We start from the raw sequence: 24,258 nt of genomic DNA, 5'->3' as shown, positions 1-24,258 counted from the left end.
TCTTTCTTTCTTTCTTTCTTTCTTTCTTTCTTTCTTTCTTTCTTTCTTATATTGGTGTGTTTGTTTGTTTTTTTTGTCCATACCACTCAGCTTGCAGGATCTCAGATCCCCGACCAGAAATTGAACCAGGGCCACAGCAGTGAAAGTGCCGAATCCTAACCACTGGACCACCAGGGAATCCTTGGTGCTGCTATATTCTTCTCAGCAGAATGAGGTAACAACAGTGCTTACCTCAGAGATGTAGTGAGGACTGAATCAGATAATGCATGTAAAATTCTCGGCAGGTAGTATTTGCTTGGTAAATGGTATCTGTATTATCATCATCATCATCATCCTCAGTCATTATTGCTATCATTATCGCCAATACTACAATTAGGACTTTGGTATAAACCATGAAAGAGGTCAAAGTTCTGTGGGAAATGGGAGGAAAGAGCTTAATTGGGGAACCAGAGAGGTTTTCTGGAAGAGGTGGCACTAGAGTTGGACCTTGAAGAGTAAGTGGGGGCGGTAGGTAGGATGTTCTCAGAGCCACCAAGCCACCAGGAATCGAGAACTAGAGCCAGGGTCATTCCCGCCGCCCTGATCTCCCAGGCTTTAGTGCAGACCACCCCGTAGAAGCAAGGTAGATGCCCATGCATCCAAGAACCCAAAATCTGAGTCACATCATTGTACACAATCTTGTCCTTGCTGCTAGATCTACAATGCAGTCCTGGAGGCTAGGAGATTCTAACAAGCACTCATGCTTTTTCCCAGACTCCTGGGGTAGGCAGCCTGCCATCTCCTCTCTCGGTCAGAACTTCAAGCCCCACGGAGCTGTGCTTCCCAAGCCTGTTGTCCAGGGGTCCTCAATGCCCAGCCTGGACAAGCTCAGCCAAGCATAGCCCTAAATGTGGTGCCTGGCACGTACTAGGTTCTCAGCACATAGATTATGAATAAATGAGTTGCCTGAGCATTTTCTTGTCTCATTTAACCCTGAACTATGGCCTCCATGAGGGGATGAGATAATGAAGTCTTGGTTGACCTATAAAATGTCTGATTCAATCCTATGTGTGGGCAACCAGGAGCCGAGAAATGGACATCAGTTCCTCCAGGAATATGCTTTCTCCTCTGGGTTGTTTCCCTTCCTTGGGCCCCAGGAGTCTTTAAAAGAGGTCTCACTTGGTCATATGGTTCTAGAAGTACCTAGGAAGTATTTCTTATCAGAGAAAGTCTTAGGTAATGGTTACCTACCATCACACACACACACACACACACACACACACACACACACACACAATCTAAGAGCACTCAATGGCTAACTATTGTTTCTGCCTTCCCAAACTCATTGTCCCCTTGTTCTGGCAATGGTTACTTAACTGTCCTCTAGAGAAGGGTCCATTCCCCACTCCCCATCCATGTGGTTAAGGTGTGGCTAACACCCCATGCCCACTTATTCCAAATGTCAGCACTTAACCTAGACTTAGCCAACCATCACATTCTATCCTCCTGGACACAGTGATCTATTCAAGGGTGAGGAGATGATCTCAACTCATCCAATACGGGTAAAATTGGAAATTTTGGGACTGTTGGCAATAGAAGTTCTCTTTTCATAGATGTGGGCCCATGGCCCACTTTGGTACCACTTTGGTACCTCATGAGGAGAACCTATCTGAGAGTGAACGAAGCCCATGCAGGAGAGTAGAGCTGGAATATGGCCAAGAAGCATTTGAGCAGCTGAAGCCAGCCATGTCTGAAGCCAACCTAATCAGGTAAGCCAATTAATTTTTGTTTTTGCTTTAACCAATTTAAGTTGGATTTTCTGTCACTTGGGACTGAGAGTCCTGATGGCATGCATGGGACAGCAGGAACAAATGTCCAAGAAAACCCTGCCTTGGACCCTTGGAGATCAAAGAGTTTTTGTCCCTGGGGAACTTGTTGTCTTTTCTGTTCATTCAACAGATAATGAGCCCCTAAGAAGAGTGTTGAGAAATTTGCTCCTAAAATCACAAGTGTGATTGATGCACTGATTGTCAGGGGTAATCAGGGCTGAGTCTCTGGGGAAGTGGGTGGTAAAGGAGACCTAAAGAGGTGGAGAGATTCAATGCTCAGTAGGACATGAGCATGAGGGGGGCGGGGCTTGGGTTCTGGGTACCAGCTCTGCCATTCACCCGCTGCATGAGTTTCTCGGGCAGGCACCTTGAACTCGTTGGCCGTCAGTTCTTCTACCTTTAAAAGAGGTATGTAATATCTGTCCTACTGAAGACACCTAGTTGTTGTAAAAGCAAATAAACAAAAAAGGTACTTCAAATTGTGAAAAGCAATATATATTTGGATGAGAGAAAATCATTTTATAAATTGACATGAGGCGGCACGTTAGCTTCTGGTCAAGATAAAGTAACAGAGACCAGATTTATCCTCCCACCTTCAACAGCTAAAAGTCCAGACACAATATATGAAACAATGGTTTTCAGACATTGTACTACAGGTGGTGCAGGATACCTGAGAAAGAGGAAACAAACAAAATGAGCGTACTGCCTGAATTGAGTTTCCAGGATGTAGCGCAGGGAGGGGCATCCAAAGCAGAGCCTGGTGGTCTCTCTGAGTTGAAGAGATATAATTGGAAGTCTGGAGAAACCAAAGGAGCTAGGGTTTTCAGAGTAGAGTATTACAGAGGAGAGATCTGCACAGAGGGGAATCTGGAAATTTTCCCTCTAGTATTCAGTAGAGTACAGAACTGCACGTACATGTAAGGAGACTATCCAAGGCTGGGGAAAGAACCACTGCAAATGAACATGAAGAATAATTTCTAGAGCCCAAACAGCACTGAGAATAGTTCATATTCCTAAAAGCCAGAATAGAGAAATCTCATAATACACAGGGCATCAGGTGGAGTACTCAGAAGGACATTGCCTCATTAGTAAGCTTAAATAAGCTATATACTAAAGACTTGTGGAAGCCTAACAAAACTTAAGGTAAGTCTTAACAGGGCCAAAATGTTTCCACATGACTTAAATAAGTCTCTGAACAAAGCTCAAAAACATTTAAGGAAATAAAAATAATTCAGCACACAACAAGGTAAAATTCACAATGTCTGACATTCAGTTAAAAATTACCAGACATGCAAAGAATCAGGAAAATACAACAAATAATGAAAAGAAAAATCAACCAACAGAAATAGATCCCCAAATTATATAGATGATATAAATCGTAAACAAGGACAATAAAATATCTAACACAAATATATTCCATATGTTCAAGAAGGTACAAACAAGCATGAGTATATTCAGGACATACATAGCAAATAGAAAAAGACCCAAACTGAGCTTCCAGAGATGAAAAATACAATATTTAAGATGAAAAAAAAAAATACTGGCAGGAATTAAATTGACATGAAGGAGGTGAGGGGCATCCTAGTTTGGGTACTTTGCAAAGGTGGAATGAAAGCAAACTGTTTGGGTATGAAAGGTGGAATTGTAAATTCAGAGCAGCTGCCAGAACATACTGGGTTTTTGTGAAAATTATATAAAGACACCTCAGCTGGGAGGACTAATATAAAAAGAATTATTTTTAAAGGCGCTCCTTTGTTAGGACTGACACAGCTCTGAGCTGGGGCTACAAGGGTGGTGGTAAGCAGAACATCAGCTACATTTTAGTTCCATGTACCCATCAGCCAAACATTTTGTCTCAGATCATGATCTGTACACTCACCCCACACACAGGGGCTCAGTCTAAATCAAGGCAAATAAAAGAGAAAGAATATCACGGCATCATGGACCAGTGTTTTCTTAAAGACCCACGGACTGAACCACAGTTCCAGCTCTGCCTGAGAGCTCTTTCACTTGCTTCCTAAGAATCAGCAGAAAATCCACCAGCTAACTGCTCCTTCCTCCTTCTCTCCCTCTTTTCCTCCATCATGATCTGTTCTCCTCTCTGCCCCTCACTTTTTTTTTTTTGCTAAAGGTAATTATTTTTTAATTTTATATTGGAGTATAGTTGATTTACAATGTTGTGTTAGTTTCAGGTATACCACAAAGTGATTCAGTTATACATATACATATATCTATTCTTTTTCAGTTTCTTTTCCCATACAGGTTATTACAGAGCATTAAGTAGAGTTCTCTGTGCTATACAGGGAACTCTACTTAATACTTGTTGTCCTTGTTGATGAAGTATTTTATATATAGTAGTCTGTATGTATTAATCCCAAACTCCTAATTTATCCCTTCCCCCCACCTTTCCCCTTTGGTAACCATAAGTTGGTTTTCTAGGTCTGTGAGTCTGTTTCTATTTTGTAAATAAGTTCTTTTGTATCATATTTTTATATTCCACATATAAGTGATACCATATGATATTTGTCTTTGTCTGACTTACTTCACTTAGTATGATAATCTCTAGGTCCATCCATGTTGCTGCAAATGGCATGATTTCATTCTTTTTTATGGCTGAGTAATATTCCATTGTTTGTATACCACATTTTTATCCATTCATCTGTCGATGGACATTTAGGTTACTTCCATGTCTTGACTGTTGTGAATAGTGCTGCTATGAACATAAGGGTGCATGTATCTTTTCGAATTATGGTTTCCTCTGGATATATGCCCAGGAGTGGGATTGTTAGATCATATGGTAGCTCTATTTCTAGTTTTTTAGGGAACCTCCATACTGCACCAATTTATAACACATTCCCACCAACAGTGTAGGAGGGTTCCCATTTCTCCACACCCTTTCCAGCATTTATTGTCGGTAGACTTTTTGATGATGGCCATCCTGACTGGTGTAAGGTGATACCTCATTGGAGTTTTTTTTTTTTTTTTTTTTTTTTTATTAAGTTTTTGGCTGCATTTGGGTCTTTGTTGCTGCATGTGGGCTTTCTCTAGTTGAGGCGAGTGGAGGCTACTCTTCGTTGCAGTGTGCAGGCTTCTCATTGCAGTGGCTTCTCTTGTGGAACACGGGCTCTAGACACGCGGGCTTCAGTAGCTTTGGCTCGCGGGCTCTAGAGCGCAGGCTCAGTAGTTGTGGCGCACGGGCTTGGTTGCTCCGCGGCATGTGGGATCTTCCCGGGCCAGGGATCGAACCCGTGTCCCCTGAATTGGCAGGCAGATTCTTAACCACTGTGCCACCAGGGAAGTTCCCTGTTTGTAGTTTTGTTGGCCCTCACTCTTCTATCATCTAGGAGTTGATTTCGCACTGGCCAAAGGCAGTTGCATGCACCAGCCCTCTGACACACAGAAGGGATGACTAAAGGGGCTACTCAGCACCGTGGCTAACCAGGGGACAGGAGAGGTGACCGCAGAGGTCACTACCAAGATTTAAATGCTGAAGCAACAAACCCAGGAAATGTCTTGATGCAAATTCCGCCCTAACAAGAGTCAATGGTTAAAAAAGATGTAAGTAGAAAAACCTTTGACCTGCCACTGGGCCCCTCAACGTCAGCACCAAGGGGTTGCACAGAATCTACCCAGAGAATCTACTCACTTCATATTTGCCAAGAAGATCCAGTTGTTCTGATTCTATTCAGCCTGGTAACCCCTGGGAATATTCAGAACCCCAGAGACAGAAACAATATAAAGACGTTTACTTCTCTCTGAAATAACAATTTGTATTTTCATATATTTGATACACAGTCTAATACTCAAATCAATAGGCCAATGGAGATTCACCCAGAGCAAGTTTAATAAGAAAAATAGTTAAAAAAAAAAAAAAAAAAAAAGGTTTGGCAAGCTAGAGCTATATTACCTGCAGGTGTGTTAGATTGTGGGTGTGGGGTTAAGTTGGCTCTTTCCTTTTTCCCTAGTGTAATGCAACAGAGAAGCTAAACCTCTGAGTTGATTATAATCACACAGAAATGGGAGCTTCTGTCTGTTTTCTGCTCCCCGCTTCCCTCCTACCCTTGCCCCCAATCAATACAACAAGTTTTACCTTGGCTGATGAAAAATCAACTTTCTGGCTGTTTCTGTAATTTAGGGTTCCTCATGTCTGGTCTGAGTTTGCAGGCAGGCAAATCAGCTTCCAAATTCAATGCATGAATTTTGGAAACCCAAAGCAAAGACCTATTCCAGAAGGAGGATAGGAAAATGTGGTAAAAACAAGATCCATAAAATAGAATCTTGACAGGGTTGACAAGGCCTAGAGAGGTTGGGCAGCAGGTGGAGGCTTGCTCTTATAACCCCTTTCCTTTTCCCATGGCTGTGTCTTTTCCTTGATGGTGCTATGACTCTCCTGATGTCAAGGTCAAGCTCAGTTCACCAAGGCAACAGCTCCTGTCTCCTTTAGGAATAATAAATGTGGCCACAAAGCCTCCATATCAGTGCTTTGATCAGAGAAATTACTTTCTAGGCTCTATCTATTCAATAAATATTCACCAAGTACCTAGTTCTACGCCCTGAGGATACAGCAGTCAATGAGGTAGACTTGCTCATTATATGTTATATTTACTTGTTTGCTTATATGTTTATTTTCTGGTTTCTTAAACCAGAGCTTATATTCTGGTTTAAGAAACCAGAAAATAAACATATAAGCAAACAAGTAAATAAGACAATATCAGATACTGAAAGTGCTATAAAGAAAATCTTAAAAGGGCTACTATAGACTGGAATAGCATTTCTGAAAAAAACAAAGGAAGCGGAGGTGTCATTTGATCTGATACTCTGAACGAAAAGAAGGAGCCAGCCATGCCACATGAAGAACTGGGAGAGAGCCATTCAGGCAGAGGAAACTGCAAGTGCAAAGGCCCTGGAACAAGCTTATTTGAAAGAATAAAGAAGTATTTCTGTATGGCCAGAGTGTAGTGAGTCAAGGGAGAGTTGGAAAAGAAAAATTAGTCAAGATAAAGATCATATAAGAACTGGTGGACTTTTATAATATGAAGTTGAAGATGTAATGGGAAAAATTTCTCTGATTTATGTTTTAGGAAGATCTTTCCGGCCGCTGCATGGAATGGACTGTTGGGGGGTGAGGTGGCATGGAAGAGTGGAAGCAGAGAAGACAATTAAAGGCTACTGCTGTAGTGTAGGCAGAGTACGATGGACATTTGAACAAGGATGGGAACGGAGGGAGAATGAGAAGAGGATGGAATCGGGGTATATTTTGCAGGTATGCATTACATAACGGAGAAATAGAAAGGGAGGATTCAAAGATGACCCTTAGGTTTTGCCTTGAGCTGTCTACCCACTCCTGAGATGAGGAAGACATGAGAAAAATCAAGTCTTGTCTTAGATGTCTGATGTTTGAGATCCTTATTTGACCTCCAAATGGAGCTGTCAGAAAGCCATTTGGATATAGGAGGCAAGAACTCAGTTACAGAGGTCTAAATTCTCTGGACCAGCCTTCCACCCATCTAACTCTGAATTTTGCTCTTTCAGTTGGCCCATGGTTCACTTAGCTATCATTCTTTGAGTATCTCCTGTGCTCGGGGACCCAAGCTCAGTGTGACTGAGTTACAGTGGAGTGAATACGACTTGAGGCAGGACCCTGTCATCAAGGACAGGACCGTCAGCCCTGGATTCTCGGTATATCAGGGGACAATCTAGAGTTTGTTTCCTGCTGAAAGGCCACCTCTGTGAACATCAATGTTCTACTTATTTATTCCAGGAATTTCCCAGTCTGGTATCCCAGAAGCTCATTTAGGAAGGAACCTTAAAGAGTTATTACTCATATTTCCTCCAAGTCTTTGCTTAGATCAGACTTGAGTACCCACTCTGATGTAGCACTCACTATCTGTACTCTGTGAAGAGTCTCTGCTAGGTCTTTGGAATTGGGCTTCTTGAGGGCAACAGAAGCCATTGGGTCAAATAGCCAAATTTTGCAGCTAAAGGGGTAAATCTTGGGACTCTAAGCTGCCACAGGGCTGCTGTGAAGGGTCTGCAGGTGGGTTCCAGACTTCCCCCAGGGACTTAAGTGTAGTATCCCTACTTGTCTCTGGTGAGACCACACTTAGAAACTGTTGGGTTATGGCCTCAGCTGCAGGGTTTCTGGAAGAAGACCACGAGGGCAGAATGCATAATTGTGTACTGGAGATAATTTTGCTCACGTTCCCGGGTGTCTGCAGAGATGGGTCTTGGTTAAGATTTATTAGCCTCCCGAGACTGTCAGAGCCACACACAACACCCATAAGCTTTATTTACAGACTTGCTTCCCTGGCCAGAAAGAAAACAGTAAAACCCTCACTCCTCCCAGGTGGAGAGCAGGAACGTCAATCCTTGGCACCTCTGTCTTTGGCCCCTAGGAGGTCTGCCCGGGCCTTTCTCCATCTGCCCAGAGATGTTAGCCGCTCCCCTCCACCCCTCATCCTCCTCTCCCACCTGCTGTCACGTCTCAGCTCCCCTGAGTCAGAGACTTTAATTTGGACTAATCTCTACTCCTGACTCAGTAGGTGTGGTGGTGATCAATCAAAATGAGGACACAGCTGTCAGTAATAAAACAGGAGAGACTTGTCAGTCTAATCAACTTTATTAGCCACGAGTCACAGGAAAGTCTCTGGTAGCTTTTCCTCCCCTTTTCCTGATGCCTCCCTTTGGTCTCCATGAAGTTGCCAGCAAAGCAGATACAACTGAGTTGGAGCTGAATTGGTGAAGAGGAGGTGGGGGTGGGAGGCTCCGTGGGGCACCCTGTGGACAGTCACAAGAACTGCTGTCATCAGGGCGGACAAGTATAGAGGTAGCAGCCTGGCTTTTATAGGTGGGATTCTGAGGGTCTTCTCCCCCGTGGATGGTGAAACTGTACAGTTTAGAGACCCAGTTTATGCTCTCTAGGATCCTGCAGCTGGGCAGGATGGAAAGACCCCATCTAAGCCAACTGTTTGCTTTGGGGCAGGAAAAGGTCTGAAACTCTCCCCAGACCAGAGGGTGAGTGCATGTGAGAAGGGAAAGTGACCTTGATACCTGTTGACTTTGCAGCTCTTGTCCTAGACTTTGCTGAGGCCATGCTTCTTGCACTGGGGTCTCAGACCTGTGTCCTCAGGATGTAGCTTTTCATTTCTGCTTTAGTAGCTTGAGTAGGTTCTGTTTCGTGCAACCACAGCAGCCTTGATTAAGAGAGTATATGAAAGCACAGTGTTTGGCAACATGCACATACTGAACAGGTCTCCAATCTGGGTTTTCTCTAGGCCTCAGAGCTGTACATCCAGCCGCCTCATGGGTTCAAGACATGGGGTCCCACCGGTCCGTCAACTCAACAGCAATCCTATTGTAAACATTCAAGCTTTGGAGGTAGAGAGAAAGCCCCCTGAACCACATTTTCATTCCCAATCCTTTCCTTGGAGGTCAATACCGTTGTCAATTGACTTGTATGCTGCCAGACATTTTTAAATGCACTTACACGTGCACACAGATATATAGATACAGATATATAGATATACAAATTTTTCTTCTACAAAGACAAATATATTCTACATATCATTAGACAACTCACTTTTTTCCTGCTCAATATGTCTTGGCCATCTTTCCACATCAGAATATTTACCTTGGCCTTTTTACCTGCTGTGTAGTATTCCACAGACTGGCTACACCATGATTAACTTAGCTATTTGTTACCACAGAACATTTAGGCTGTAACCCCTTTTAATTTTTTCAATTACAGACAGTACTGCAGGGAAATTCCTTGTAAATTCTCTTTGGGACACATGCAAGGACTCCTCTGGGACAGGCACTGAGGGAATGGAGCCCCTTCTATCTCCCTGCTCATCATGCAGCCCCAGAAACCCATGAGTCTTCCTTCTCTCTTCCAGCCAATCACCGGCGCTGGCCTGGGTCTGTGACTTGCCTTCCAAACTTGCCTCTTGCTGTCAGCCTCACTGGCCCCTCTCTCCTTCAGATCCACCCCCCCCTGCCTAGACCACCACCAGCACCTCGTCACTGCCTGCTCCCCAAGCCTGGGCTTGGCCCCTTCTGGTCCACCTCCACTCTCTGCTGGAGAGACCCACAGAGAATGGAAAGGGTGGTGATGGGGTCACCTGCTGCCTGCCCACAGGCTCCCCAGTGTCCCAAAGGAAAGTCCAAACTCCCCAGAGGGGCATGCATAGCCTTCTGTGGCCCGAGCTCCCCCATCCAGGCCATTTCTCTGTCACTTCTGCCTTAACTCTCTAGAAAGAGGGACTGGCTGTAGTTCTCCACCCACCTCTACTCCGCTATTTCTTGACTCCCACTTTTGCTCATGTTGTGCCTTCTGCTTGGAACACCTTCATCCCTTCACCTTCCTGACATTAACCCCTATTCATCCTTTAAGACCCAGCTCAGGTGCCCCCTCCTATGTTCTCTGGAAGCACACTCTGCCCCCTCTTGCCCTCCTCTGCTCACCTGTACTGTCATTATTTATGTACTTATATATCTATTCTCCCACCAGGCTGAGCTCTGTGAGGGCAGACACTTGGTTTCAGCCACCCCGTGCCTGCCGAACACACGGACAGCTCTCTCCCACTTTTAATCCATGTCCCTTTGAGGTATCTCGCCCCACTTTCCATCTCCAAGTGGTTGCTGTGGCACCCAGGCTTAAGTCAGTCAGTAGGAAGGGGCATCAGGCCCAGGACTTTTTGTTCAACTTATTGGGGAAGAAAAGCTCTCTTGTCAGCTGGACTTGGCATCGAAAGGATATAAAGCTGGTGAAGCTGCAGCCATCTTGCACCTTTAGGAGTTCACCCTTGTGAGAATGGAAGCCAAGAGAAGGAAAGAATAAACATTGAGTCCTGACAGCATCACTTGAACTCCTAAATCCATTTATCATCAACTGTTAAAAGAGACACCTTGGAAACAGGTCTCCCAGCATCCGTCAAGTCTTCAGAAGATTGCAACCTCAGGAGAGACCCCAAGCCAGCATCCCCAAATAAACCCCTCCCAAATGCCATACCCACAGAAACTTTGGGAGATCATAAATAATTACTGCTGTTGAAAGTCACTAAGTTTGCGGGTAATTTGTTTCACAGCAATAGATAACTAATTCACTTCCCAAATCTGCTGCCCCAATGTGGAACCCCAAACACTAAAAGCTCCTCAACCTTTAAACAGTACCAGCATTCATCCAGATTTTCAGGCTAAAAAAGACAGTCATCCTGAATCCTCTAATTTCCTCACAACTCACATCCAAGTATTAATCCTGTTGGCTTTGCTCCAATCTATATCTGGAATCCCACAATTTCTCTCCATTTCCACCTCTATAACCCTGTACCAGTCACCATAATCTCTCAGCTTGACTGACACAATGGTCTCCTGATTAAGCCCATATGAAAGATTCTTCCTGGGCAGAGAGCCTAAACAGACATTTCTACAAGGAAGACATACAGATGGCCAACAGGCACATGAAAAGATGCTCAACTTCTCTAATTACTAATTGTAGTTTTGAATGCAAATAAAAACTACAATGAGGTATCACCTCACACTGGTCAGAATCGCCATCATCGAAAAGTCTACAAATAATAAATACTGGAAAGGATGTGGAGAAAAAGGAACACTTCTACACTGTTGGTGGGAATATAAATCGGTACAGCCACTGAGGAGAACAGTATGGAGGTTCCTTAAAAAACTAAAAATACAACTACCATATGATCCAGCAATTCTACTCCTGGGCATATACCCAAAGATGGAAATTTCCCATCATCCAGGCAGGGTGGCTGTGGCTTAGACAGGGCTAATGACACAGCCCTGAATGTGATACAGCCAGTCTGTGTCAGGCGGGGAATTTGAGTTCCACTCTGCCAGATCTGAGAAGCTGTGAGTTGGAGGAGAGGCAGGAAGAAAGGTCTGGCAGAGTCCGACTGTTAAGGGAAGTAGAATCACCATGAAGACGATGAAGCTCCCGGGTCCTCGCACACACCAGCCTCTTCTGAGGTCCTGGGAGAGGCACTACCAATGGTTTCCTTGCTCAGATATTTTTGTAAGACTTGAAAAAGTAGATATTGGAACCACACCAGTTACTATTGCTGCTTCCTTCCCCTGCAACATGCTCTTATCAGGCAGGGTTGACGAGCTGCAGGCATTTGGCGATCTGGCTAAGGAGAGTTTGGAGCTACATTTAGCATGAGTATAGTGGGTAGGTGTTATACTATTTCCCGTTAATTTCATAGAACGTTAAGCTATGGTCAGCTGTTCTGGTGTGGGAATGGCATCCAAGGATACTCTTCCTCTGTCTCTTACTGACTCATCTTGCATCACAACGTGAAAATATGAGGCCAGGGGTCATATCACGAGAAGAATGTGTCCAATGTGCTCAATGCCAGAAGAAAGTGAGGCAAAGGGCAGAGCTAGAAGCCAGCCTATGGGACATGGTTCTAAACCCCAGACACGGAACATGGAACACAAAGGCGTTGGTTCTTTCCATTCTTCTGATCCTCTCTCTAGAAAAACCATGTTACCTAATCATTGTCATATAAAGAGGCAATCAAAGTATGATGAAGCCAAAAAATGTAGAGAATAAAAACGTATTTTAGAGCTGTGCCAGCTGTTAATTCAAGCACGGTTATTTTTGTCATTTCTCTGTTATTTGTGGGGCTTGTCAGTGTTTCAAGTTTTCTTATTCATTTTAATTAATTTTTTTCACTGTAAATCAATATTCACTTTCCTATGTAAATTTGTGTTCCTTTTTTCTTTTTTTTAATTTTAATTTTTTTAACATCTTTTTTTAAAACATTTTTATTGGAGCATAATTGCTTTACAATGATGTGTTAGTTTCTGCTTTACAACAAAGTGAATCAGTTATACATATACATATGTTCCCATATCTCCTCCCTCTTGCATCTCCCGGCCTCCCAGCCCCCCTATCCCACCCCTCTAGGTGGTCACAAAGCACCGAGCTGATCTTGCTGTGCGGCCGCTTCCCATTTGCTAGTGGTTTTACATTTGGTAGTGTATATATGTCCAGACCTACTAGAGAATGGACTTAAGGATATGGGGAGGGGAAAGGGGAAGCTGTGACAAAGTGAGAGAGGGTCATGTGTTCGGTTTTTCTTAAAGAGGATCCCGAAGTGTACCAGCTTCCCCAGAGTTCATCCTCACACCTGATTATCACCTTCGATGAGGACTTGAATGAGGAGGTGGTAGGGGGCAGCTGAAGCTTGTGAGAGATTCGGGGTGCGCTCCTGGGCCCAGAGGTCTGTTCCAGCCAAAGCCAGTCCCGGTTTGCACGGACTGGAACAGCTGTCTTCCCTCCTTCAGCACTGAAATCCTCATATCCCTGCAGCCCTCATTTTGAGCGGAAGCCAACTGATGTCCTGTGTTTTCTCTGTTTATCAGCTCTCTATTATCATGATGGTGGGAGCCACCCACTCAATAAAACAAGGCAAACAAACTCCCACAAACCCACAAACAGCTCTCAGCTTACAGGCCAGATTTTATTTCCTAATTAACAAGTCATCCTCAGCCAATCGGCTGATTTGCTTGTTTTCCCTTTTGGATTTGTGGGCAAATGAATCACCCCTGGGCCCCAGGCAGTAGCTCCTGGGTTGGGAGGAGGGGGGATTTGGGAGGGGCCTCATTCCTTGCTCTTTGCTGTGCCTTCCTCCCTCTTCTCGGTCCGTCTTCTGTCTGTCTGCAGAGCTAACAGGCTTGCAGGGCTGTCTGTTTTCGGGCTGCCAAGGCCAAGGCTACTGGACTAGGCCCCCGGGAAACCCCTCTCCCCTTCAGCTTCACAGCTCCGGCCTTTCCTCTTACTCCACTTCTCAGTACTGAGTTTCTAAAAGGGAACATGGTCCCACCCCTAGCTCTATTAATGCAGAGAATATGCAGGCAATCTCTTCACGATAATTAGATCTCGGACAGTGGCTGCTCTTTCCAGAGCCTCCTTCATCGGGCTGGGTAAGGAAGCTCCGGGACACCTGGGTGAGAAGGAGAGGCATCCCACCTTCCCAGAGGGCATGTGGATCCTCCTAAGTGCTTCACTTGCCTCCCTCCCCATCACAGCTCCCCGCTTGTCACCAGCTCTGTATCCTTGGACAAGTTGCTCCCCATTCCTGGGCCTTTGTCTCCTCACCTGTGAAAGGAAGAGGTAGGGGAAGTTTGAGGTCTCATAGGGCTAGTTCTCACACCAAACCTGGCCAGCAGATGATTTCTGAGGACTCCATACAATGCTTTGTCTTCTTTTTGTATTTGAGTTAGTTGCCAACACTTTAAGAATATACAGTCATCAGTTTTTAAATGTAGATTTCAGGCTGCTTTGAAAATACTCAGAATATGTGGCTTCATAGAGCCCACATTCCCTCATGGCAACAATTAAGAAGAGGACAAGTTGCCCCTGAGAGATGAGGCATGTTCCCTCCAGTTCACCACAGTCCCCACCACTCCCTATCATCTACCCAACACACTTTACTCATGAAAGTTAGTTGTGTGGCCCTGGAAGGCATGTAAGTTTGTGAATACAGTCCTTTTTTTGTCTACTATTCTGTACTTTTAATTCTGCATTCCTCTGCCCCTCTCTCATGTTCCTGGCCCTGGGCTAGGAACTGAGGAAGGCATACAGACTAAAAGGTGGCCTCCACCCTGGAGACCCTAGAGTTTAGTGCCAGGGGCACAGGGACTGGCTAGATAAGAATCCATGCCAATGGAGGAAGCCTTTCTCCCCAGTGTGGGGAAACACAAGACCAGTTTAAACTCTCTCTCTCTGCTTGTCCTTGTATAACCATACAACTAACATTTATGTGGCCCACGAGAATTTTCAGGACACTTCCCTATCTATTTGATCTTGGAGTCCGTACTACAACCTAGAGAGGTAGATATTATTTCTAGATGCTGACAGATGCTGCTATGGTCTGAACGTTTGTGTGCCTCCCAAATTTACATGTTGAAAATTTCAGGCCTGGGGTGATGGTATTAGGAGGAGCCTTTGCGAGGTGATCGGGTCATGAGAGCAAGCCCTCTTGAATGGGATTGAGGCTCCTATAAAAGCGGCCCCAGATAGCTAGCTCGTCTCTTCCACCACATGGGGATACAATAATCCAGAAGAGAGCCCTCACCGGAACTTCATCATGCCAGCACTCTGACCTCAGCCTCTCAGCCTCCAGAACTGTGAGAAATAAATGTCCATTGTCGATAAGCCACCCAGTCTCTGGTATTTTGTTATAGCAAACAGACTAAGACAGAAGTCAAGTGACTTGCTGTAGTTCTCCATGGGTCGTGTGCTCAATATTCAGCACAAACACCCCAGACATAATTTTAAAACTGGGCACCTACCGTTCTGAATGCTTGCGGTGCTGTGCCCATCACACGCTTTGCCCTGGTAACTGGTCTCTGTGCTCCAGGAAACAGCCCTTGTCCAGAGCCTCAGGAGATACTAGAGAAGTATCTCAGTCAAAGGCAGAACAGAGAGCTAGTGCTCTGCATGGCACCTGCCTCTTAGCTCCCTATTTCCGCCCGGGTCTGCTTGTATCACCAACCAGCATTGCAAAGGGCAGTAGCCCAGTCCTGCTTTCCAACTTCCTGTGGCCCAGCAAGCATCCCACTTGGCCAGTTCTCCCTAATCACGTGTATGTGGAGGGACAGCTGCATTGCATTCCCACTATGGACGGACCAGAGAATAAGGGTCCAGGGTCATTGTGAATGACAGTCTTCCAGTTCTAGAGAAATGATCAAACTGATCCTAACAAACTATAGGAGATCTGGGGTCAGGTCTATAAATGTCCCTCTCCCTCAGAGGACAAAATTCTGAGTTCTCTTTCTAGGCTCCATGCCAAGGGTCTGGGGCCTGCTTGACCCTCAGTGGCTGCCACAAAGTGGGTGAGGGGGTGGGAGATGACCCCCCTGACAGACTTCCTAGCACACTGTGTGCTGGACCACAACTTCACAGGCATGGACGACGTTCCTCTTGTTACAGGCTTCTCCCTGGTTGAAAGTCATAAATCTCCTGTGATTGAAGTGACAGTCTGCTGGGATCATTTCCTTTGGCTTTGGCATAGAGAGGAAATATGAATCCAGTGGAATCTGGAGTGGGGGGAATCTATCAGATCTGAAGCCTAGGGTTTTTCTAGCTGGGCAGGACATGGGAGATAGACCCTGTTAGGGACCCGAGGTTCCTCAGCTAGTGGATGGAATGGTTATGATACAGAGCCAGGCCCCGGACTCCAAATCAGGTATCATTTTTCTCCATCACTCTCTCATTCTTCACTTCTATCTGCATGTTCTCCTACCTCCACTTCAATGCCTGAGAGCCCATGACTTAACATGTTCCCATCACCCAACTGAGCTGCCTTCGTCAGGGCCCCAGACACCAGACCTTTTCTCTCCCATCCTCTTATGCAAACTCATCGGACCCATCAAAGGGACACATGCTGACTCACTCCCTGGTGTTAATGCCTAAAGGTTACCAGGAATTGTCCACTCATACAGAGAGTCACTTTTTCCCAAATCCTTTCTCACCCTTCCCATATCATATGGGCCTAGAACTGGCCAGACTTGGACACCTGTCAAGGAGATGGACTGAGATAAGGTAAAGAAGGGAGGTTTCACTGAGCCTGGGACCGGAGGGGACCATGGAGGTTGCTCAAGTCAAGGGGGGCACGAAGCCCAAGCTCCTACCCAGTGCATGACATTCTTGTTGGATGAGTGAACTAATGAATGAATGAATCGAGACCTGGGGTAAAAACTAGGAGGATTACTGGTAAGTGCCAAATCCAGGGAATGGAAAAGTAGAGCAGGGAGGATAGAACAAATACAGGTATAGAACTTCAGGATCCATGGTACGGAGATACTGTGGATGCCCAGTGCCCATGTCCCTTTCCTCTGGTGACCAGCCTTGATTTTCCCTCTGCCTCACCGCATGCTGTCTGAGACACCCTGGCAATGCCAGGCACATCACCCACACCCAGCAAATTAGTCCCTCTCCCTCTTGAGCACCTGAACGCTGAGCAAGAGTGATGCAAGGACACAGACTGCTGGTTGCTGATTCATCCCACCTGAGGTGCCTTGAACAGACACTTTGTCCACCAGAACTGTCCTAGTTCTGTCTCCTCCAAGCTCTGTGGTCAAGCTTTTCCCCATATCCTTGTAATACATTTCTTATTTTTAATTTAGATCAGCCAGAATGATTTCTGTCACTGGCAACCAGAAAATCCTAAATAATACAAGATCAAGGGTCAAGAAGTTTGGAGGTGGCAGGGTCTCGGGCAGTTTTCTAGATAACCCCTTTGGAAATTGTCGTGTAGTCATTGGTGACCTAATGTGCAGGAGAATCTGCCTGGTTTTTGAGACCCAGAGAAATGACAACAGTATGTCCTTCCTCAAGTGTTGCTCCTATATGCTGAGTCAGTAGGGTGGGGGCAGTCATTGAGAGCTCTGTCCCGGACACGTGTGTCTCCAGTCTCAAAGCATCAAGCCCACCTTGGACCCACTGGGCTTTGACTCTCTTAAAAGGGGGCCTGGGATACTCAGAGGGCAGCACTGATGGAACAAAATGCCTTCAGCACATTGAGCACAATTAGAGATTTTTCCCTCTGCTTCCACCAAAGACTGACAGTCCAGCCAACAGGACATAAGGTTGGTATAAAAATCTCCTTGACAGGTTTCTCCAGGAAACTCTCTCTCTGACTCTTTATCAAGTAAAATCTTCCCACACCTTTGTCAGGCAGAGTTTTTAAACAGCATTGCTGCCTCACTGTCCCACTCTGAGAAGCTCTGAAGTCTCATTTGAGAGAATGAGAAAGACTAAGACAGACAGATGGAGAAAGAGGGAGGGAGGGGGGCGGGAGAGAGAGAGAACTGGGAGGGGCAGGTGATGGGGGCGAGAGTGAGATTCTGAGAGGCACCTCAGGGCTCCTCTGATGAGGGGTTGGACAGGAAGAGCTCTGGAGAAGTGATTTAGTTGGACAGGGAAGAGTGGCCAGTTCCCTAATGAGCTGACGTTGTTAGCAGAGCCTAAGCATCATCAGGTGCATTCATTCGGTTTTTTGGCTTCTGGGGCCAGAGTCGTGTTCCAGTCCCTCACAGAGGTCACATCACATTCATGTTAGGATGCAGAGCAAAGAGTGGATAGCCCCACTCTAGGACCCAAGACAGACAGGGGCTGGTAGGGGGCAACTCCGGCACCTGGACCTCCTGTTCCCCCTTCACCCGATCCATCCTTTACTCCCTTGTCCCAAGTGTTTCCCTCCATTGTGGGGATCCATCCATGCTCATCTCTGCTGCCACCATTTCCATCACTACCACCTCTGTCTTCCCTTTGTCTTCTGTTCCCCCCTGATTTCCACTCCTTTCTCTCTGTGGCTCTTTCTCAGACCTCACCTCCTTCTACCAAATTCTCAGTCTCTAGAGTCAAGTTCCAAGTCCTCAAAAGGGAGGATATGACAGATCTAGTCAATTGCCAAGCAGTATAGGAAACCTTGGCAGGCAGAGCTTGCACACCAGACTTTTCTCTGGTTTCCTGGACTGTCTGGGGATCCAATGTGTTATGGCCAGAGTGGCAGGGTCATGGGGAGTCGAGCAGGTCAGCTCACTGGAGATAACCCACAGAAGGAGGTGAGGTGGGGCTGTGTACCTAGAGGACAGTGGGTCCCTTTTGTCTGCTGTTATAGCAGAGACTTTTGAATGTTTCATGCAGTGGGCACCTCTCATTCATACCAGGGATGAGAGGACCATGGTTTTGGAGCAGCCAACAGTGACCATTTAACAAAGAAGACTGAACACAGAGCTGAGATCTCAGAAACTTTAAAGCCCAAGAGGACCTGTCAGGCAAAACCCCTCCCATTCATCAACGGAGTGTTTGGACACTGCACGTCAGATGAGAGAGGGAGCCCAGGCTGGATCTTCTGTCTAAGCAGGCAGACGATGAGAAGAGGCCTCGGATCTTTGGACTCTAGGTTCTTGTCTCTGTGAAGGGGTAATTATAGCACTGACAACATGGGGGTGCAGGGAGAGTTGGTAAATCATGCTAGGATGGTTCAGCTCAAGGGTATGGTCCACAACAAAGGCTTCATATGGTTAGCCTTTTAAAAGTGGTTTTTACCCACAATAAAATGATTTTTATTTAAGATATTTAATAAGATGGTGATTACAGCCACTGTGGAAAACAGTATGAAGATTCCTCCAAACATTAAGGAACACAAAAACACTAATTCAAAAAGATGTATGCACCCCTATGTTCATCGCAACATTATTTTCAGTAGCCAAGATATGCGAACAGCCTGTGGTGTCCGTTGATGGGTGAATGGATAAAGATGTGGTATATATACACAATAGAACCCCATTCAGCCATAAAAATGAATGAAATCCTGCCATTGCGACAACATGGATGGACCTTGAAGGTATTATGCTAAGTAAAATGAGTCAGACAAAGACAAATACCATATGATTTCACACATATATGGAATCTAAAAACACAAAACAAATGAACGAACAAAATAAAACAAAACAAAGGCACAGATACAGAGAACAGATTACTTGATACGAAACAGGAAGGGTGTTGGAGGGTAGATGAAATGGGTGAAGGGGGTCAACTGTAAGGTGATGGATGGTAACTAGACTTGTGGTGGTGATCACTCTGTAGTGTATACAGATGTCGAACTATAATGCCGTACATCTGAAATGTATATAATAATAATAAGAGGAAGATGGTGAGGGGCTTCCCCGGTGACGCAATGGGTAAGAATCCGCCTGCCATGGGTTCGTGGCACGGACACAGGTTCGAACCCTGGTCCGGGAAGATCCCACATGCCACGGAGCAACTAAGTCCATGCGCCACAACTACTGAGCCTGTGCTCTAGGGCCCGCGAGCCACAACTACTGAAGCTCGCGTGCCCAGAGCCCATGCTCCGCAACAAGAGAAGCCACCGCAATGAGAAGCCCACACACTGCCATGAAGAGTAGCCCCCGCTCGCCGCAACTAGAGAAATCGCACACGCAGCAACGAAGACCCAATGCAGCCAAAAATAAAATAAATTTGAAATAAAGGTAAATAAGATGGCGATTATTACTATTAGCCAGACCCATCCCCGAAGAACAGATCTGAGCAGAGTGGGAGGAGGCCAAGGAAGTGATTCTGTGCAGAAAACAGTCTGACGTTTCTTCCTTCCCTTTATTTGCACCCACAGATCCCCTGGTTAAGGGCACATGAAAGAGGTCATAACAAGAGTCACACGGAGAATTATTAATCCTCCAGTTTCAACTGTTGCAATGTAACGCTTTGCTCCCGAAGCCAAATTGGCTGACCTCTGGGGTAGGACTTTTCCACTGCCGTGGAAACAGCATTCTCCTGGAAGAGGCGCAGCCTCATGCTACGGGAAAGGCACGATGTGGGGCAGGGGTCCTTTCCACCAGGCTAAGTCGTGTTCTCTACTGGCTTGTGCCCTGCCCAGAAGATGACTGTCACTGATGGGTCCTGAGCAGGGGAATGGTGGGTGGGCCGTGGGAACCCTGGCAGCAAAACCAGCTCCTTGAGACACAAGAGGTTTTCAGAAGGTTTGCTGACATCACAGACATGGAAGGTGGATGAGAAGCCCTCCTTTAGGGAGGATCATATTTGATTCTTCACTCCTAATCCTAACCATCTCCAAAGAGAAGCGTCTTCCTCAAGATGGTCTCTTCATGAAGCTTAGTTCTTTTCTCTCCTCTTTCTTCTTTCCTTAAATCAGTCTCTCCCCCTCTTTCTCTCTTTCTTTATTTCTTCATATCCCTTGGCTTTTAACTGAGTTGACTAGTCTGCAGGCCTAATAGAGTCATAGAATCCAAGGGCAAGGCCATTTTGTACACAGGGAAGTCAGAAAGGGGAAGGAACTTGCCAAAGCCACGTAGTAAGCAGTGACAGAGTTGGGTAAAACCAAGGTCTCCAGGTAGGGCTCCAATCCCAGGTTCTTTCCCCTGCGGGAGAGTGTACCCTGGCTGGATTCCACCTAACATTCCTTCTACCCAGTGCTAATAGAGATGAAATCCAAGCACATAGGTCTGCGGTCAATTATCTTGGGTACAACTGAGTTGAACTAGGAACAAGGAACATGCTGGCTGAATGCAGGACTTTCCAAAGCCTTTGATAAATTATGGTACATAGGAAATCTGCTGATTTGGGGGGTGGGGGGAAGGTGCTAGGATATACAGTGTTTTCCAAACTTACTTGATGCTTCTTTTACCCAAGGACCATCTTGCAGACTAACATGCAGCAGAACACATTGGAAAACTCTTTGCCACATGATGCAGCCCCATGACCCAGCCCCAGAACGGACACCCCTTCCAAACTGTCTGCCCAGAGAAGAAGCAGCTGCTTCCACACCAAGAGACCAGTCTGGGTTTTTGGAAAAATGAAACTTTTAAAGGAAAGCTGCAGCATAAAACAAATCCAAACTAACAAATGCTTTTTCTCTCACCTTATCTTAGCTCCAGAACTCCACATTTAATGAAATACTTCAGGGTAGAAAAGGTGAGGAGAGGAACTGTCTCTCTGCTGCTGAGACTCTCTCTGTCACACTTCAGCCCAGAGCAAATTAAGCCAGGGGCTCCTTAGACAGAAGTTCTGTGATGAGAGGAGAGAGCAAGCTAGAGGGTTTGGGGCTGAGCTGAGCCCTCGCCAACTGTGGTAATAAAACACAGTTCATGGGCACGGAGGCTTTGGAACAAAAATACCTTGTAGCTATTATTTTCCTGAGTCTCTGCCCAAGCACACACTCCCTCTCCCATTCTTTTAATCTGGAGCCACGGAGAATCGGTATTTTTCTCACCTTTGCAATATGAGAAACAAGTTAATTAAAAATCGTTCCCAACTCCAGTCTCAAAGCATCCCTGCTTTGGTTGCAGATCTATCAACAGTGTGTTTTGATAGCGGTGCATGAAGCTGGTTATTCGGAGACACTGATAATTGCATTAATTTAGGAGGCATTAGCTACATCCTACGATTAATTACACAGGCAGCATACAGAGCTGTAACCCACCAGATAGCTGGATGAAAAAGGTAGAAATGCCAGCTCCCTTTTATTCAGATCCAAACACCCAGAAAACTCAAATAACCAGAACTGTTTGCACTGCTCACAGATGTTTATAAAAGTGACCCTGGGAAACACTGAGACCTCGAAGGTCTTTCTGCAAGAATCCTGCAAGTGTGATTAGAAGCCTTTTTGCATCATGTTCATTTTAAGGGAATTTTATTGGACTCTAACTCTTTGAAAGCTGGTCATTTATGAGGGGTATTTGTGACATAGCTCATGGAATCAAAATTTCTAGTTAATTAGTTTTGATCCCATTTCTCCATTTATTAACCAATCTGAAATAAATAGAAATTAGAAATTCTTTCTCGCTCTGTCTCTCCCTGCCCCCCCCATTTTCCACATCTCTCTCTCTCTCAAACACACACACACACACACACACACACACACACACACACATCTGTCTTTCCTATGAATATAAAGACTACATGCAAGTATATACATAGGTAAATTTTAAATATAAAAAAGGCAGTGGAATATGGGGGGGACATGGGAGGGAATATTTCCGTCTCTCATGTCATTGTGCTACAGCTTCCCTCTCTCCACCCATTTCTTTTTTTTTTTTTTCCCCACCCATTTCTTAACACCCAACTCAAGAGCCTGGCTTTTTCTTGAAGAGTTTCACAAATGCCTGATTGGGTTGACAGAGTTCTGGGCCAGTGCCCGAAAAGTGCTTCAGGCAGATTTTAGACCTATTATCTGGCTCATAAATGAAATTTGAGCTAATACTAATGTTGGTTTCTGGCAAGGGTGCGGTTTCAGAAGGGGTCCCCTGAGATGGGTGTTAACCCAATCCTGCAGGTGAGGGACCCAGGCTCAGAGACGTAAAAGAATATATGTAGCACGCATGACTGCCTGACTCCAAAGCCCGGGCTCCCAGCAGGGGCTCTTGGCACCCAGTGGGCAAGGAATGATTCCATCTTGCCTGGGCTCTAAGGCCTACTTTCTCCATGGGGCCATGGAGACCCTTTGGGGACCACCTGGTTTAAGAACCTCATTCTTTGCATCCAGCTTGGCCACTGGCTGTGGAAAGGAAACAATTTTTATTTGTATCCCTCAAGTGAAATGTGAGTGCATTCTCATTAGAAAAGATTCAGATGAGTAGAAGTAAGCTGGAAAACCCCAAATGGCTCTTGACCAACTTCGACTCCCTCTCTTCTCACTAGGGCTTACACTGTCCATAGTTTGGTTCATACAGTCTTCTGATCATCTCTAGGTACATTTACATAGATCAGAGTTTTGTTCTGTTTTATGATCATACCACATTTTATAAGATGCTGCTTTATTTAACAATATGCCCTAGGTATCATTTCATAGTGGTACCTATAGCTCTACCTCCTTCTTTTTTAATGCATAACATTCTAATTTTGCTTTCTCCAAACATCTTCTAAAATACCTCTTTGTGAACACATGCAAGTAGATTGCCAGGCTAGATTCCTAGAAGTGAAATTTCCAGGTGTTACGGATTGAACTGTTCCCTTCCCCAAATTCATATGTTGAAGTCCGAACCCCCAGTACCTCAGAAAGTGAACTTACTTGGAAATGAGGTCATTGTAGACATAAGAAAAGGTCATTAATAGGGGCCTGACCCAATATGACTTCATAAAAAAGGGACATTTGGACACAGAGCCAAGCCGACAGAAGAATGCCTTGTGAAGAGGAAGTCAGAGACTGAGATAGCCCTTCAGCCTGCCAGGAATGCCAGAGTTTGCGAGCAAACTAACAAAAGCTAGGGGAGAGATTCTCTCTCGTAGCCCTCAGGAGGAACTAATCCTGCCCAAACCTTGATCTTGGACTTCCAGCCTCCAGAACTGTGAGACAATACATTTCTATTGTTTAAGCCTCCCAGTTATTGGTTCTTTATTATGTCAGCCCCAGCAAACTAATATGCTGTGTATGCACTTTCAAGCTTGATGTATAGTGCCAAATCACTCCCCACCCCCTGCAAAGAAAAAAAAAAAGTTTTATCATTTCACAGCTCCAGGTATAGTGTGTAAGAATAGTGAGGGTTTCAGACCCAGCAGGTGTCATATGCATATGCATTATCAGCAGTAAAGAAAAGGTCTAGGTCATCTCCTTTGTGATTCCACTTGGTACTGGAGCTGAGTCTGTCCTGATTTCACATCTACCAACTTGGATTTTATTAGCAATATTATCACAACCTTTTTAGGGTGAGAATGGGGAGAAATGCCTCACTACAAGATTGTATAGGCTAAGAGCCAAAGAAATCCAGGCAGGAAAGTCTCAAGGTTCAGAGAACAGAGAACTTAATTCTAGCTTGCATGACCTATGGAGAAATGGGCCTTAGAGCCTGTGAGGATGGAATCATTGTTTGTCTACTGGGTGCCAGGAGTCTCTGCCCAGAGGAGTGGGCACAATGTCCATGCTTTGAGCTCTGGCAGTCA

This window comes from Kogia breviceps, chromosome 18, assembly GCF_026419965.1.
Source record: "Kogia breviceps isolate mKogBre1 chromosome 18, mKogBre1 haplotype 1, whole genome shotgun sequence".
Lineage (NCBI taxonomy): Eukaryota > Metazoa > Chordata > Mammalia > Artiodactyla > Physeteridae > Kogia > Kogia breviceps.
The sequence above is the reverse complement of the archived record's forward strand: the minus strand, read 5'-3'. Positions refer to the sequence as shown.